We start from the raw sequence: 13,473 nt of genomic DNA, 5'->3' as shown, positions 1-13,473 counted from the left end.
GGGGGTATAGGTGGAGAGGGGAAATGGATAGTACAGCACCCAGTGGTCATACTGGGTTGGTATACAGTGATATGCCATATCTCTACTTCTCCTACTGCCTTCCATGTACACCTATCAGATTCTATTTCCTTACATTCCCATTACATTTTCCATACCGCCACTTCTAGATTTCCGTAACGCAACTTCTAAATTTCCACTTCGACCAGTGATATTATCACTAATAATTTAAATCTACCGTATATACCGTATTTCCCCATGTATAAGACGCACCTTTTTTCCCCAAAATTTTGGGTCTAATAACTGGGTGCGTCTTATAAAGGGGTAGTAGCACTTACCCTGTCAGATGATTCCTCCGTCCGCTAAAGTTTTCTCTCTGTCTGATCCTGATGCTGGAAACCCGATTAAGGTCCTATCTGCGATGTCTGGATGTCCTTTCAGGACCTTGACAAGGTCCTGAAAGGATTGACAAGGTCCTGAAAGGACATCTGGACATCACAGAGAGGACCTTAATCGGGTTTCCAGCATCAGGATCAGACACAGAGAAGACAGAAGCCTTTACCAGACAGAGGAATCATCTGACAGGGTAAGTCAGAATTCACTATAGTGTTGTGTCTCCTCTGTATAAGCTGCAGAAATACTCTGTGAAAAAATTGAGGATAATGTTTATCCTCAATTTTTTCACATGATTAATATAGGTGCTTCTTATACAGTGGAGCGTCATATACATGGGGAAATACGGTACTCGAGTATAAGCCGACCCGAATAAAAGCCGAGGCACCTAATTTTACCACAAAAAACTGGGAAAACTTATTGACTCGAGTAAAAGCCGAGGGGGGGCTTTTTCAGCATAAAAAATGTGCTGAAAAACCCGGCTTATACACTATTATATACGGTACTTGAACCACTGATGAAATGCTAGAGGAAACCAAATAAAATAAATCGCAAAACAATAAAAACAAAACAAAAAAAAACATAAAAAGAAGAATACAAACCAGCTTTAAAATGGTCAGACTGGATGATCCAACTGTTTAATTTTTTTTTTATCAAATTATTTTCTATTTCTGTGCCCAAACATTCAATGTCATTATTAATATAGTAATATATTATTCTTACTACCCTGTACGCTGCTTCTTACGTAACTCATACTTTCTCCTCACACAAATTGTTAAGACATTGTTTAGTTGTTGTCTTTATAACATATCCAGTGTTTGCTGCTTCACAGTAAATTTGTTGTTAGATTGAAGAGAGGAGAAGAGATGAAAAGATAATTAAAACAGTTAATTAGACAACCCATACTTCATGTTTTAAAGACATCAATGTGGTTTACTGTAGTGATGGCAAGTCTATATTATCTGAATAAATTACAGTACAGCGTAACCTTTCAATTTCACATTTAAATACAATTTCCAGTGACATGACTACTGGACATGATTATAATACAATTACTTCCTGTTTAAATACTTTTCAAGTACAGAATACAGAATAATTATAGATACTGGAAATAGAATCTAGTAGATAGGTAAAAGTTGCACTGTGCAATTACAGATATTACGGCCCTGTACAATAATTACAGATACTGAGAATAACATCTAGTGCATTGGTAAAGTGGCATTGTGCAATTGTCCAGATGCATATGAGTTGGATGCAATTTCCATCTAAAACGCAGACATAATTTGCGTCCAGAAAAAAGACTCTTTGCTAATGAACTTTACGGTAATCGCAAGTAGTTTGTGCGTCAACAGAGGTTACTACGGAACCTTGTGGCTAACTGAGACGACCTCTATAGGGGAGATTCATTTGCCGGTGATGACCAGCTGCCCACATTGCCGGCAATTACGATAGGAATCTCCGCTCATTGGATGGAATTCAAATAACCGTCATGTTCCGCTGCGCATTTCTTCCAATACTTTAGTACCGCAACATCGCAGATTTCTCTTCGCTCCCCTGGGGGGGGGGGAGAAATCTGCAATGTTCCGGTAATGCGGAGTGCCTTCGCGACCATGCACTCCGCCCATAATTGAATTACCCCCATTGAGCGGAGATTATAACCATAACATCGGCTCAGAGTGTCTCCATGGACCTTCCGGAGACACTTTGCACCAAATTGAATCTCCCCCATAACAGCTTTGCAGGTCTCCCTTCCAAAAATCCTACATATTTGGAAGCATCTCAGTTGATCATCATCATTATCAGTCTCAAACTTAAACCAGGGGTAGAGCACCTGCCCAATAGATATGTTTCCAGACAGGTGTATATGCCTCCAGGTCTGGTTGCATGTACTTGAACATGTCCTTATTTTGCTTTGTCTTCCTCAAACCGCCTCTGTAAGCCTAAGGAGTCATCTACGCAATGAGCAGTAGTGAAATTCGTATAGTGTGCTATGCAAACTGATTTGCGTAGAACTCTACAGGAGGACCAATATGAATAAATGCATTCAGAGCCAAATATGAGGAACTATGAAGTCGTCACAACATAAACATTAAGGAACAAAAATAAGAACTGTCACGAGCCGCGGCGGTACGCCGCATCCTGGGCGTGATCTAGCAGACGGGAGCGTGCATTGGTTACAATGCACTGTTATTTTTCCTTGAGCTTATCTTTGTGCCATAGAGTAGGAGGGTGTAGGAACATCCTCCAACACTAGGGGGAGCTCTCCTATGATTTAAATTGATTCATTTATATATTTATACATGTTCCTGGTTTATGCATTATCTATGCCAGTTCTAGCTAGTAATGAATTAGCAGCCTCCTGAGGCTGATTGTCAGCCCTGTCCTCCTCTGTCCTGATTGGCCCATCAAAGTATTTAAGGCAGGGAGGGCTTAGCCTCACTGCCGGTTATAGAATCCAGTTCCCTGTCTGCTAACATGCTCCTGTGCTGTTTGGTGTATACCTTCTGGATTGAACTTCTGTGTATGACCCCTGCCTGTGCCTTGGACCTTGCCTGCTTGCCTGTGACCCTGATTTGTTTGCCTGTACCTTGGACCCCGTTGTATTGCCTGTGACCCTGCCTGACCTTGGCGTGTTACCTGATTTTTTTTGCTTGCTAGTGACCTCTGACCTCTGCTTTTGTCTGACCATCCGCTGCCATCTACACTGCCTCCTGGCTTGCTGCTACAGTTTTGTATTACAAACTTGCACTACGTCTGGAGTTAAGTCCTGGGGGCATCTGAGTACCGGTGAGCGCATAAAGCTCTATGGGAAAGGCGGCTGCTAAAGGTGAAGACCTCCGCCAACTAGTTCTGTGAGTTTGTGAACAGACCGTCAGCCTAACAAGAACTGCATTAGGCATACATGACGAGTGAAGTGATACTGTGCGCTGTTGTCAATCAAATCAAAACACATGCTGAAAATTGCACACATTAAATACAGCACAAAAGAATGAAGTACTATTATAGAAGGGATATTATCAGCGACAACATTTCTTAGGACAAACCTACAAGCCTGGAAATCAGAAAGAATTCTGAAACGTAGCTAAAGTGTTGAGTGACAGTACGGAGCAAGATCACTACTCTTATTTGCAATAGGGTGCCAAGTTTTTAAAACTGCTTATTCTCTACAGTGTGTAATTGAAGAATTATTACTCAATCATAGAGGCTTCAAAAAACAACACTTTAATAAATACACCTTTATGATATTCCAAGTCTATTTATATAAAATATGTGTACTGGTGCTGTTATTTATTGTAGCAAGGGAAGATGGGGAAAAACTATTGACATATGTTGGATTTTAACCCGAGACCCACCACTGATAGGCACACCAGTCTTGTTAAGCTGAGTCCCACAGTTTTGCTGATGAAGAGCGGCGAAGCTGGTTTAGGTCTTCTGGGAAATCAAACTGGTCAAGACTCCCAGATAATGTGAAGAGAGAGTGGTGCAGTGTGAATACAACCCCACTTTGATGTACTGTGCTTCTCAGCCTGATTGGCAGGCTGGAAGATCTGTCAGTGCAAACCACTAGCCAGGACTACTCCATTCAATGTCATTAGAGAAAAATCATTGTTGGGGATGAGGGAGGGAAAAGAGAAGGAATTGATTCTGAGCAAATTAACTGTCGCTCTCCCATCCAACATATACTCTTGTGTAGATCATTTTAGGTCTCTGTTTACCTAGCCCTAATTGGATATTTAAGGCAGTCAAGGCCTGCAGCGATTTAACCGCAGTATGTCAATATATATATAGTATTATGCTACAGATAGAACAAACATTATTGTGCCCACTGATGCAATAATTAGAGATTTTTTTCCTAGTGTATTATCACTTTTTTCGCTTTCAAGGAAAATTCACTCAGTTTATCAATAGGATTTATTTTCTGTTTTTCATTTACTCTGAAATACCATTCATTGGGCCTGAGTCATTAAGGAGATCAAAACAAAAAAAGGAGTAACTTTGCACCTTGGAAAAACCATGTTGCATTGGAGCATTAGAGGGGGAGGTAAATTTAAATTATGGGGACAGATTTATAGTTGGGATAGGGCATGTCCTAGATAAGCTTTAAATGTCAGTGTAAAAAATAAAGTTATCACGTATTTGTGTGCTACATGAAATATCAGCCAGTATTTTCCTTACGTGTAAAATAATAAACTAAGTTATACCTCTTGCATTGTAACATGGTTTGTACAGGAGAAAATTTACTCCTGTTTTTTGCTTTACTCTCCATAATGACTCAGGCCCATAGACTCCAATGCATCATTCCCCATAGCAGGCGCGGGCTGGCAAAGTTCAGTCCAGGGGGCGCACAGGCGGCCGCATCGCGTGTCATGTGACGCGGCCACCTGTGCGCTGATGCGGCCGCATCGCATGTCTTGTGATGCGGCCACTTGTAATATTTATTAAATATTGTATTCAACGGGGGGCAGCCCAAATAGCTGTCAGACTGAGAAGCCCGGGGGCCCGATTCCCCCCTGCCCCCCGGCCCAGCCCGCCCCTGCCCCATAGTGTCTATATTACCATCTTGAGACCTCATGTGTGAGAGGATTGCTGAGACTGCATTATCCCTGGCAGATGTAATGCAGAGGGCATTTTAGGCATTTGCTAATGAGGGTCAATCTAAAAGAGGTGTCTTTGTTGTAGTTAAAACTTGTATGTTGCGTTGTCATAGGCTTCTGCAAGCAGAAAGGTGCATATAGCTAGCGCTTCAATCACTAAATATTTTGTTAACTTATAGGGACTTTAACCTGTTTCTTTTCTTTATTTGTGTTGTGTAATTTTCACATTAGAAAATACTTTCTGATTGTATGTTTTATGGTTAGATGAAGACCTTTCTGTGAGATCCAGTGAGTTTGTTTATACATTTCTCAGGGCATATTTTCCATATCTCCTTGCTGGAGCGCAGGTGTATTCATTACTGAGTGATACATTTTAGTAGTAACTATTTCACTTGTGACCAGGAAAACATGTGTAACGGGGCAGAGGGTTGGCACCCCAAAAGTAGTGTTAGGAAGGATTCTACAGGCCACTTCCCTTAAGGTAGATCCCTTCAATTGGCCAACCAGGATCTCCATCTTTTTTTGTTACAGTAGTGAATATAAACACAACATTGAATACATTTTGCTCAGGAACTCGCCAAGTAACCTGGTACCAGCTTGATGTGAGTCACCGGAAAAGCTGGGGAGCCATGGGGCCCCAAATTAATATGGCATGGTTATAGGTGTGCTGGCAGCCATGGTTGGACTCTCTCTCGCTTCCTGTGAGGGATCATCTGCAGGTGGTGGAGTTCTTTGTTCCTGTGGGATTACATGGTCAGCAACTTGTTCCTCCTGCGACATCTTGGTTCAGACTGGATGGGTGACTTGCTTTGGCCTCTTAGTAGATGCTGTTTGTGACGCCAATTTGAAACGGGGCAGATGATTGGCACCCCATAAGTAGTGTAAGGAAGGATTCTACACGCCCAATGGTATGGTAGAGAGGCGAAGGTCCCCCCAGTAGTGTTGGAATAAAACAAGGAACATAGGGCTAAAACTGCATAAAATCGTGGGTTTATTCTCTTTGCTTCAGGCATAAGCCTTTACCACAGCAGCTAATAAGTAGCAGTTGTTGAGAAGTACTAGCACGATACCATCAACATGCAATGTTATTCAACATGTCACAAAATAAATAACATTTTAGGAATCTTGGTTCAACAATATGCAAACATAAATCAACACAATACATAGGTCGCTGAATAAATATATCCCACTTTAAACTTAGGCACTGTGCATCAGTGAAATGGATTTCACTGGAAAGATACTTTAGGAGACAACCGGTTGCTACAAATTAATTAGAACTTGACACTAAATTCTGCGTCAGCAGATAATATAGACCAATCAATCAGAATACTTTAAGTGCAATTATACAGATCATACTTATCACAGAAAAATTTAGTAGAGATGCAACAACAAGTTATCCAGCTGGTTCAGATTAGATGCTTTCTAGTTCAATTTATGATATACAGAACGCAAGAGGTTAAATTATAATCCACAGGTTTAAGCGAAGTGTAAGCTGACACATGAAGCTTGTTTACTTGTACAAATTGAAATCGGTAATCACCTTTATGCATGCATGACTCCTGAGCTCTGTAAACAACAGCAATTCTGCACAATAAGCGATTTCCAGTGTAAAGGAGAGTGCCCATTTAGCAATCCGTCTAATGGACTAAAGAACTCTCTCCCAGCATCTGTAGGGTTAAACAACTTGCAATTCTCTATCCAGCATCCATTTTAGTCAGTTTCAGTCAGCTTGCAGATAACTTGAAATACAGCAGTTTTGGATAGAACAAACTTTGCCTTTAGCCAGTGCTATAACACCTCTCAATAGCTATATTACAGTCCCAGAAAGAGGTTTTAATAACACAGTTTAAGGTCTCACTAAAATAAGTAGCAAAGCAAAAGAAACGTATCTGTCTTTATGAGTCCTGCTGACATCTCATGGGCAGTGGCAAGTTAGGTCTTTTCCTATACTGCAAAGGTGCTTCTTTTTGGGCTGGCAGCAAGCATTCCTCAGGACAACAATTCAGCTATAACATTCAGTGGCTCTTTGTAGGAAGATCCTGCATTAGTTCAGCCAGCAGTCACACACATCATTTCTCTCCCTAACCAGTCCGTTTTTTGGCTCCTCCCCTTTCCCCCCAAGATTCTCCTGAAGCTTTCTAGTACATTCTTGGACTCTAGAGAGCACCCTGGGCTGTAGTTTGCAGTCTGTCCATGCAAAAACGTCCAACACAATTTGCATTTAACATCCCAGAGGCACTCTGGGGCACTATAGTTTTCTGAATGAGTGCATACAGTAATATACCTGTGATTTGCAGGGTATTACACATACACTGCTACGGTTCCTTGGGACTGGCTTTAGGAAACCCTGACATAGCTGGAAAACGAGTGGTCATGGTTGGGCCTTTCTGCTTCCTCCCATCTCATACCTCCCATCCTCCTCACCTTTAAACAAATGTCTGATAAAAAGTGTTATTATTGTTGTTATTTTTATTGTTGTTGTTTTGTAAGGCCCCACAGTGCTCTGTAGAACTGGTCAGTACGAAAAAAGAGCATATATAAAACAGAGACACGGTAGGTTGACACAATAAATTAAGACATGAAAATAAAGGGAAGGAGGACCCTGTTTGTGAGAGAGCTTACAATCTAGTGGGGAAAGGGGAGAGATGAGACAAGAGGAGTGAGTGTGACTTTGACTGCTTGTGACAGCAGAGAGGGTGTACGAGGGTGAGTCGAACAGGTGGGTCTAATAAAGAGATGGGTTTTCAGAGAGTGTTTACAGATTTGAAGGATGAGGAGAGGCTGACTGGGCGAGGTAGGTAATTCCTTTAGTGGGTAGTGGCACAGGAGGATAGTTAGTAGGTGAGAGTTAGAGGAGGCAAAACACAGGTTAGATTTCAGCAGTAGATCTAAGGCATACTTGCCAACTTTAGCAGCATGATGTCTGGGAGTGGGCTCCATTATAGGGGCGTGGTCACACCAATTGTGTCGTTAGGCCCTGCCCCTGTCAAACGTTACCAACATCAGCCTATCACAGCAAAGGACGGGACCAGGATGCCATGTTTAGCCCCACCCACTTTACCAATGAAGAGGGCAGGCTGTGGGAGGTTGCTCTGGTCTCCCGGGAGTCCAGGAGAACTCTCACAAATTCTAGAGTCTCCCGGACATTCCGGGAGAGTACGCAACTATGATCTATGAAAACGTCAGGGAGAGATTATTTCAAGGTGAGGTTTGAGATGTGTGATGCAGTTTTCGCATAAAGTACATCTATAGTATTACTATCACCACCATTGCGAACATCCAAATTAGTGTAGTTTAAAATATTTAAATCTGAGATTAAATTTATATTGCATATAATATAGAGTATTATATATAAAGTCAGACAGGTAGCCATGGTTAAATGTTGTTAAAGGGTATGTGGTTAAAATGTCCCAAGGGTTGTAATTAATTTAGTAGCTTTATTTTTTAATTAATGTTGACTTCATTTCCCATATTGTCCTGCAGCTAGGTTCACCTCCATCAATCCACTCTGTTATTTCTTTCAGTGCTTGTGACCTCAAGAGCAACATCTGCTTTGAATCAACCCCAAAATACCTTCATAAAGGAAATCTTGAGGGTTGGTTGGGTGGAATTGCATTGCTCAGTTAAGTATATATTTTCATCACTTATATTTTTTATATCAGACTTTGAGTGTTGACATATTTTCTGTCTGCTATGAAATAATTATGTTTGAAATATAGAGGGTAACTTCCCTTTAAGGTAAAATGCCAGGGTGGGCTAATCTATCTCAGCCTCTCCTCAATCATTAGCATTCTGGAGAGGGACAATGCGGGCAATCGCAGGAGCATGTACAGCAAGTTCTCTCTGCCCCAGGCAGTGTTCAGAGCAGGGCGACAGATGTGACAAGCCCTGAAGCACTGACTAAAATTAATACATTGCATTCAAAAAGAAAAGATTAAGGATTATGAATATTTGAAGCTCCCACTTATCTGACACAAAAACCATTTAAGAAAAAGTTGCTGAGTTGCTTGGCTCTCTCCACGTGAAGTGATAGGAGCAGAGGGGAGATGTTCGAATATCAAAGTCTTATGACAAACTGATTCCCTGGAAATTGATATTTTTGTTCATTTAACTAAAGTAGGGGGCACCTTCATTACAGATCATGGGAATACTGAGGATGAGAAGATTCATTATGTTATTTTATGTAGTTATGTGTAGCATTGACCTGTCTGGTTGTCCTTGTCCCTGGTAAAGCCTATTGTTATTACTATATGTTTTTTCTATTAATTGAAAAACGAACGGCCAGCCTGTCCCAGATACAGCAATCTGAGCAGCTGGCCGTGACTAGCGTCACCTTAGTCACTTAGCAATGAATACACCTTTTCTGCCACCACAAAGGATTTATTATGGTGTCCTTACGTTCACCAGAACCACCTTTTAATGTTTCACACTTAAATCACATACACATGTAGCATGAGCCTCCCTGGGCTTGGTAAGTTCACAAAGAATCACTTAGAACACACTAGATAAAATGTATTTAATCTGAAAAATGTTTCCAAGGCTTAGTTACAAAAAGTTAATGACAAGACATACAATAAATTGCACAAATAAGTTTCAGAAATAAAATAGGAAATAAAAGCAGAGTCACTACGTACTAGGTGTGTGAGGGAACACAATTCAGAAATATGGGACATTTCAGTCTTGATAGACCCACTTATGAAAATGCACACATTATTGTCTACGGTAGAAGATTATAAACCTTTTTCCACATAGCTCTCACTCCCCATCTTTGGAGTTTAGCTGTCAATAAGGACAGATTGATCTCCGAAATGTCACAGGGTTTTTGAAGTGAGCTAGTTATGTCCTGAGATCAGGAATGTTCACAGGACCTTGAGTTCTCACCTCTGCTCGTTCTGCTTGACTAGATGGTTTACAACTTTGGGACTTCAAACTCTACAGAGATGCCTATCTCTCCCTGGTCTGGCTAATTTCAACAGATTATTGACACTTGCAGTTCAGATTCATGTCATCTAGCAAAGCACACGTTGAGATTACATTATAAGGTTACATAAATATACATTGTCATACATGAATTCAACAGAAAATAACAATGAGTCATTAGATATACTACATAATAGTCACAATGTCTTATTTATAAATTGGTTTATTTTCCTTTATTAAACAACAGCTAAACTACACGTGCTGAAATAAAAACTTTAAGCAACAATTACAAACATGTAAAACACAAAATGCTTATTTTAATACTACTTCATACAAGGAACAATTGTTAATTCTTGCAGCCTTGATAAAAACAAGCAAACATGTTTTATACTAATTTATATTAGTTGTACAATGTCAGATTAAAGATTAAATCTCAGATTAAAGTGGTCAGTGCTCAGTGTGCATCCCTCTGGAGCATGCTCAGTGTGCATCCCTCTGGAGCATGCTTAGTGTGCATTCATCTGGAGCATGCTCAGTGTGCATCTTTATGGAGCATGTTCAGTGTGCATCCCACTGGAGCATGCTCAGTGTGCATCCCTCTGGAGCATGTTCAGTGTGCATCCCACTGGAGCATGCTCAGTGTGCATCCTTATGGAGCATGCTCAGTGTGCATCCTTCTGGAGCATGCTCAGTGTGCATCCGTCTGGAGCATGCTCAGTGTGCATCCCACTGGAGCATGCTCAGTGTGCATCCCTCTGGAGCATGCTCAATTTGCATCCCTCTGGAACATGCTCAATGTGCATCCCTCTGGAGCATGCTCAGTGTGCATTCCTCTGGAGCATGCTCAGTGTGCATTCCTCTGGAGCATGCTCAGTGTGCATCCCTCTGGATGATGCTTCATGCTCTCTCCCACACATAGAGACCTGCTGCTGGTCAGAGCAATCAGTGGCCCATATAAACTGATAAGCTCAAACCAGATTTTATTTTTTCCACAATTCAATATTTAATTGATCAGAAGGTTCTACAAATGTTTTTTTTTGAGGGTGCTTCAGAACTTTGTTAGCAATGTAAACTGAAGTATTAAAGGTAAATAAGTGATTATCCGCCACTATCAGTGTGGTTTCAAATCCAAAATCTATTTATTAAGTAGCGCTCAAAACAAACAGGTTTTACAATAATGATCAGATGCAGGAAAAAGGGAGAAATGAACAGAACAAAATGTCACCAAAACTAGCATGCGTGGCTAGCTAGCACAAGAGCTTCTCTGGGAACCTCTGCCTTCCAACTGGTCAGAGTAGTACAATATATTCACAGAGATAGGGTCATAAATTTCATTATTGCCAACATCAGGTTTCAGGTACACAGTATATACAAGGACAATGGTCATTGTAATTGTTACGAGCCCCGGCGATACGCCGCATCCTGGCGTGAGGTAGCAGCCAAGCAGGTGCATTAGTTTCAATGCACTGTTATCTTTGTGGCATAGAGTAGGAGGGTGTAGGGACATCCTCCAACTCTAGGGGGAGCTCTCGCATGATTCTATTTGTCATTTATACATGTTCCTGGTTTTTGATATGACCTATGCTAGTTCCCAGATAGTAATTAGTTAGCAGCCTCCTGAGGCTGATTGTCAGCCCTGTCCTCCTCCTTTCTGGTTTGTCCATCATAGTATTTAAGGCAGTGAGGAATGGGCCTCACTGCCGGTTATAGTTCCTGCTCTGTGCATACTTACCTGCTCCCTGCTCTGTTCCCCTTCTCTGCCTTTGGATTGATCTTGCTGTGTATGACCTTGGACCGTGTACTGGACTCTGCTGTATTGCCCGTTTGGACTTTGGTATTTTTCCACCTGGCCCTCGCCTGCTCTGCGGTAGGGTTATAAACTTGTACTATTCTGAGCTTAACAGGTACTCTGGGGACATCCGAGTACCTGTGAGCACATTCAGCTCTGACTGTTATCTGGATTCGTTGTTTGCCACCAGCCCTGACCTTTTGCCTGGACTACACCACCGCTTCCTGCTGTACCCCTTGACCTCAGCCCGTTTGGACTTTGCTATTCTTCCACCTGGCCCTCGACTGCTCTGCGGTAGGGTTATAAACTTGTACTATTCTGATCTTAAGACCTGGGGGCATCCGAGTACCTGTGAGCACGTTCAGCTCTACGGGAAAGGCGGCTGCTATAGGCGAAGACCTCTGTGACCTGTTCTACAAGTTTATGACACTTGCCGTCAGCCATAACAATAATGTTGAGTTTAGGATAAGAACGTGTGAATTTAGCACAGACACGGACAATGAGTCTTGTTTACTAATCAAATCAAATGTTGCATGTAGAATAGTGAGAGGCAATAGACAATGTTTAACATCCCAATGTAATGTTGAACCTGGTCAATGAGTAAATGAATATTGGTACAGCTTAAGTATATCTAATGTCTAAAGTCAGTGTTGCATTGGTATTGATTGTCATCAGACCTCTTTGATTAATGGAGCCATTAGCAATGCCTATGCATAGTCTTTTGCAAAATGAGTCTCTATGGGAATATGATGGAACAGTGATATTAATACAATAAGCAATGTGGTTACTTCTTGCTGCTACAATGCAATTACACACGACCGCATTTGCGATGACATACAATCGCATACCCTCGAATTACGATTGCATCAAACACAGGGAAAACAAGGTATAAGCAATTCAGATTGATTTATTTGACCGATTATTTTAATTTATCTTTAACAGATGTAAATCTTACGCCACCTTCAAAGTGTAGCAAATGTTTGTGTGAAAAACTGTTCAAAGCAAGGATTTTACAATTGTAAATAAAACACATTGCAAACGTCCTTAAAAGACTCAGGTGCGGGAAAGAGCGTGATTTTAGATTAGATTGTAAGCTCACTTGGACAGGGTCATACCTTCACATCATGTCATTGTTTTGTATTCATTTGTATCATGATCCCCTCGAAGTACAGTGCTACAAAATATGTTGACGCTTTAAAAATAAAGGATAATAATGATAAAAATAACCGAATTGCCGAAAAGGGAAAAATATTATAGAAAGAGGATTATGAAACAAGCATAGAAGAAGATTAGGCAAAAGAAATGTCTCTCGTGGTTATTTCCTACATATATTTAAAATTAGAGCATTGCAGATTTAACACAGAATGTACTTTACGGTTAAATTAAAATGCACAATATATGTATTAAGGCTCCATTAGAAGCTACAATGTGCTTATTACATTTCCATTTAACATGACCATACAGTTCTATTAAACATTGGAATGTACTTATTGCAGTTACATTAAACATTGCAATGCTGAGTTAAGTGCTGAACATATTCACGTCTACAATCCATCCAACCTTTCCATGCATTAGTTTATGATTAAGACCCTTGCATATTAAGTGGCTTTGCGCAACACTGGGTCTTACGGAAGGTTACAGTTAGTTCAAGGAATGACATGTAACATTTCTGGTCCACTTGATTGGCAGGGATGGATTAAGGTTTTTGGGGGCCCCAAGGGAACTAACATGTCCAATCATAATCCAGCTTTAGTGATAGGAATAAGGTAAGAACCAGAC

At 40.9% G+C, this 13,473-nt stretch overlaps 1 long non-coding RNA gene across 2 annotated transcripts in view; it reads left to right on the top strand.

The window, feature by feature from the left end:
• The first annotated feature begins 502 nt into the window (after positions 1 to 502).
• The window catches only part of LOC142152964 (uncharacterized), a 56,811-nt gene continuing 43,840 nt past the window's right edge, over positions 503 to 13,473 (top strand). For both annotated transcript variants that reach the window (XR_012691420.1, XR_012691419.1), the window contains exons 1-2: positions 503 to 583; positions 8,510 to 8,607. This is a non-coding gene — a long non-coding RNA (uncharacterized LOC142152964). The remainder of the gene's footprint in view (positions 584 to 8,509; positions 8,608 to 13,473) is intronic.

The sequence above is a fragment of the Mixophyes fleayi genome, chromosome 4, assembly GCF_038048845.1.
Source record: "Mixophyes fleayi isolate aMixFle1 chromosome 4, aMixFle1.hap1, whole genome shotgun sequence".
NCBI classification, from domain to species: Eukaryota; Metazoa; Chordata; class Amphibia; order Anura; family Limnodynastidae; genus Mixophyes; species Mixophyes fleayi.
This window is presented reverse-complemented; position numbering and strand designations above follow the sequence as displayed.